Below are 5,564 nucleotides of genomic sequence, written 5' to 3'. Positions count from 1 at the left end.
AGAACACATTTTTTAAAAATCCTTACTTTCCATCTTAGAATCAATACTGGGTATTGGTTATAAGGCAGAAGAATGATAAGGGTTAAGTAGGGGTTAAGTGACTTGCCCTGGGTCACACAGCTAGGAAGTGTCTGAGGTCAAATTTGAACCCAGGACCTCCCATCTCTGGGAGGTCCTCTCAATCCACTGAGCCACCCAGCTGCCCCCTAGAACACATTTTTTTTTTACTTCAAGTTTATTAGCAGCATACAAATTAATCTAATTCAATTGTGACCCTGTGTTCATTCATCACTGTACTAAGTCCTGGGCGGACTTCTTGCCCTCAAGGAGCTTACTGTAGTTATCTGAGGAGAAAAGATGAATATCCTTGAAATTATTAGAAAATATAATAAGATGATGTGTGGAAAATTCCAAAATGTGCAGCTAAGTGGTGCAGTGGATAGAGTGCTGAGCCTGGGAGTCAGGAAGACTCATCTTCCTGAGTTCAAATCTGGCCTCAGACACTTACTAGTATGATCCTGGACAGGCAAGACACTTAACCCTGTTTGCCTCAGTCTGCTCATCTGTAGAATAAGCTGAAGAAGGAAATGGCAAACCACTTCAATATCTTTGCCAAGAAAACAGAGTAAGTAAAGAATTCAGCAAATAAAAAGATCTCCATGAGTTGAGATGGCCAAAGAAGACATCCTAGAAGAGCTGATGTTGAAAAATCAGCAATTATATAGAGATGAAGTGGAAAAGCATTCTAGGAGTGCAGAGTAGCACAAACAAGGGCACAGAGGTGAAAATGAGCAAGATAAGTCATGGAGATAAGATTGGAAGTTCAGGAACTTCCCCACCCATAACAGTGTTGTTGTGTCTCTTTTTGACCTGGTAGCTCACAGAAAATCCTCTCTGGCCAAAAGAGAACCCAAGGACAAATGTACTTTGGATATGCCCTTCCACTTGAATATTTCTGCCACCATTCTAATAGATCCCTTCAATCCCCAGCTTCAACAGAGAACAGATTATATGGGCTCTCCCCCACTAGAAAGGTGTGTTACTTCTGTTTATCAGTTCTCTTTCTAGAGGTGGACATGAGTTAGTCATTCTTCAAATAATATTTGTGTTGCTATATGTGATATTCTCTTGGTTCTGATCATTTCACTCTTCATAATTTCATGTAGGTCTTTCCTTGACCTATTTTTTTTAATCAACCTGTTCAATTATTTCTTATAGCCCACTAGTATTCATCAAAATCATGTCATACCTTGTTGTACATTCCCCTATTGAGGATGGGCATTCCATCAGTTTCCAGTTCTTTGCCACCACAAAGAATTGCTATAAATATTTTAGAGCATAGAAGTTCTTTTCCTTTATCCCAGATCACCTTAGGAAATAAGCCTAAAAGTGGCATTGCTGGGTCAAAAGGTACTTGTAATTCTTTGGGCATAATTTCAGATTGTTCTCCAAAATGTTTGGAATCAGTTCATAGTTCCACCAACAATGTATTAGTGTTCCCATTTTTCCACATCCCCCAAAATTTGTCATTTTAGCAAATTTGATAAGTATGAGACAATATCTCAGATTGCTTTTATTGGGACAACTCTAACTTTTGAAAAGTCTTATATTGAAGGCATTTGGGTGACTCAGCAGTTTGAGTCAGGCTGAGATGAGAGGTTTGGAGTTTAAATTTAGCTTCATACATTCCCAGCTGTGTGACCCTGGGCAAGTCACATAACCCCCTTTGCCTAGATATTCAATTCTTTTCTGTCTTGGAACCAATACACAGTATTAATTCTAATATGGAAAGTAAGGGTTCAATAAAAGGTATATGCAAGATACATTGGAGAAAATCAACATAAAGACAGGAGATCAAGAAAGGTTTTCTTTTTTAAGAATGCGGGATTTAAGTTGGGACTTGAAGGAAGCTAGAGAAAGCAGGAGGCAGGATAAAGAGGGTAAGAATTCCAGACATGCTTCCATGCTCCCTCTAAATCTTTCAGCCAGTTTTAATAAGGCACTATCTCAAAGCCTTTTACTATCTTGGTCCTTATCTTGATATTCTCCATTTTCAACATCTTTCCTCAAATGGGATACCCAGAATTTAGAGGCAAGCAGGTGCAAGAAGTGAGTGTGATCGACTGTGGGACTTGGAGTTAAGAATCCTATTTTAGACACTTACCAGCTCTGTTGAGCCCTGGCAAAAGGCTGAACCTTTCTATACCTTTGTGTTCTCATCTATAAAATAAGGATTCTAAAAGCACCTACCTCTCAGAGTTTTTATGAGGATGATATGAGATAAATTGAAAGCACTCTATAAACCATTAAAGCACTATATAAATGCTAGCTAGCTGGTTCAATAGATAAAGTTCTGGGTTTGGAGTCAAGAAGACCTGAATTTCAAGCCTGGCCTCAGACACTTACTTATGTTGTATGACCTGTAACAATCATTTAACCACATTTACATCAGTTTCCTCAACCGTAAAATGGGGATAATAGTGGTTTGTTGTTGTTGTTCAGTAGTGTCCAGCTCTATATGACCCATGAACTTTTTTCCATGGATTATCTTAGCAAAGACACTAGAGTGGTTTGCCATTTCTTTCTCCAGTTCTTTTTACAGATGAAAAAACTGAGGCAAACCAAGTGAAGGGATTTGTCCAGAGTTACACAGCTAGTAAGTGTCTGAGGCTAAATTTTAGCTCAAATCTTCCTAACTCCAAGCCCTATTCACTGCACCACCTAGCTGCCCCAGTGACAGTCCCTACTTCTCAATATTGTAAGCATCAAATGAGATAATATTTGTAGAGTGCTTAGCATAGTACTAGGCACACAGTGGGAACAATATAAATGTTCCTCCCTTCCCCTTTTCTCTATTATTAACAGAGAATTTTCAATGTGGTCTGACTGGAGCAGAGAGCAACAAAAGTATCACCTCTCTTGTTCTGGACACTGTGCCTCTTGATGAAGTAGAACATTATTTAGTTTTTTTGACTGCCATGTTAATCTATTAATTCATATTGTAATCATATTGTTGAGTACCTACTCTTTTCCCCCCCCAGAAATACTACTATCTAGCCATGCTGTATCTATGATGTTGGGTTTTTTTAAGTATAAATGTCTTTATGTTTATTACATTTTATTCATTTATTATATTCATATATGATGTATATTTTATTATTTATATAATATATAATATTACATATAATATTATTATGTTATAATTTTATTAAATTTCATCTTATTAGATTCTAACCAAGATTGTTAGTCTATGAGGATTGGAGTGGGATTGATATCATTGTCAGGTGTGGTTTCTTCTATCTTGGAGTCATTTGGAAATTTGATAAACAAACCATCTATATCTTTATTTTTCTCTCTAATTTAAGAAAATTTTTTACTGACACCTTTTATTTTTTTTCACATAATAATGATTTCTAGATAATCTTAAGAGTGAGCCTTCTCTTGTAAAAAAAGAAAACAGTTGCTCAAAACTAGCCAATGTTGTGCCTGGGGTTGGATGTTTATAGCATTCTGTGCTCAGATAGTTCCCTGCCCTCCACCTCCTAAGGAGCATTTCCTTAAATATTCATCAGGGGCAAGATTGGTCATTACAGTTATTAGCATTTGGCTTCATTTTAGTGTTCTTTTCATTCATATTATGGTAATGAGTCAGGGCTACATGGAGTCAACCAGTGTCACTGGTAGGTCATTCTGTAGCCTAATCTTTGACTTCTTCCCATAATAATTCTCATCACCCAGAGTACTAGACAAATCTAGGAATATGTTTGTACATTTCCTCACTAAATTCATAAAATGTCAACATCTTTTCCAACTAGATGCAGAGCCCCCACCAATTCATCAAGTTAACTTACTTAACTGGAGAATCTTCTTTTCCTAATAATAGTTACTCATGTTTATCCATATATTAAACTTTTAGGACTAAATAAATGTTGAAGTTTCTGGACATATAATTTGCTTACAATTAAATTCATAATAAAATTAAAACACAAATAAGTATCATATTTTAGCTAAAAAAAAAAATCATTACCAGAATCCTTTCTAATCATCACTGTAACTGCAAAATACTTTTCCTCCCAGTAATTCTGGAAACACAATTCCACCTATTCAGATTACTTAGGATACCAAATAAAAGTCTCTCTTCAATAATTCTTTTCTTCACAAGATAAAGGTCATAATGTTTCATAAAGAAAAAAGATGGAAATATCTCCATATTCTTTTAATCTTTTCCAGTTTTTCTCTTGCTATGACAGAAAATATCTTCAGTTTGTCTAGTCATAATTCTTAAATGATCTCTCTTTAGACTCATTCCTTATAAAACTATCTTCATAACGTTCCTTAATAAAGAAGGAACCTTAGAAGCCTCACCTTTCTGTTTTCTCCATGGTTTATTTCATAGTTTCAAGTTAATATCTATTCTCCCTGAATCCACATGAAACAACTATATGTACAGAATACAAAATAATTATGAGAAGTCAAAGAGTAGGTTACAGAATGACCTACCATACATTGCAGTAGAGACCTGCCCTGTGGGCTGTATATTGACCATAAGGATCAGTCATTATTGTCATATATGGTATGTGTAACAAAAGCATAGGATCTAATTTAATTTACCGTCTGAGGGCAAGAGAGGCAAAAGCCTTGTTATATGAAGAATATCTGATGGAAATGTTTATCTATAGGAAAAAATGATATGGAAGAGAAGAGAGGAAAAACATGATCATTTTCTAAATATGCCAAAGGCTGTCAAATGGGAAATGGGATTGAGTTTATTCTTTGTGGCTGCAAAGAGCAAAAATAGGAGCAATGGATAAAAGTTAAAAGATATGATATGCAGGTTTCATCTAATACAAAGAACTTCCTAACAGAAGATTACTACAATGAAGACCAGAGGCAAAGTGGTATAGTTGAGAGAGAACTGGCCATGGACCCAGGAAGACCTAGATTAGAGTCCTGCCTCTGACATATATTGGCTGTGTGACTCTGGGCAAGTCATTTAACTTCTGAGTTTTCTAAGCCAGAGGTGTTGAGTGTAAATAGAAACAGGCTTCTAAACCAGATCACTAGGAGCTACATATTGATTTAAAAAATCATATGTTAACATTATATAAGTTCAATTATATTTTATTTTGTTGAAATTTAATTTTGTTTAATTTTAATCTAGTTTCTGTACATTGGAAATGTTCCCAGCAGCGATTCAGCCTGCCTGACTTCATGTCTAATACTTCTGCTCTGGACAACATTCAGACTATAAAGTTGCAGAGAAGGTACCAATCTGGATTGATAAGAAGGCATTGCCTCATCTGGGTTTTCCCAATACCTTTGAAGTCACTGACCCTTAATAATGGAGATAATAGGTCTTCTCTCATTAGTAATGTTCAGTTAGATGCTGGTTGATCCTTTAGCAATACCATAGAAAAAACTTTTTGAACTGGGTAAGAAGTCCAACCAGGCAATGTCACTTCCATCTCTCAGATTATTTGATTCTATGGGTTTTTGCATGTTCTACCCTAGTGTGAGCATAAGCCATGATTCATCTTCAGCCATATGAATAGAAAAGCAACAAT

This window comes from Monodelphis domestica, chromosome 1 (assembly GCF_027887165.1).
Source record: "Monodelphis domestica isolate mMonDom1 chromosome 1, mMonDom1.pri, whole genome shotgun sequence".
NCBI lineage: Eukaryota > Metazoa > Chordata > Mammalia > Didelphimorphia > Didelphidae > Monodelphis > Monodelphis domestica.
This window is presented reverse-complemented; position numbering follows the sequence as displayed.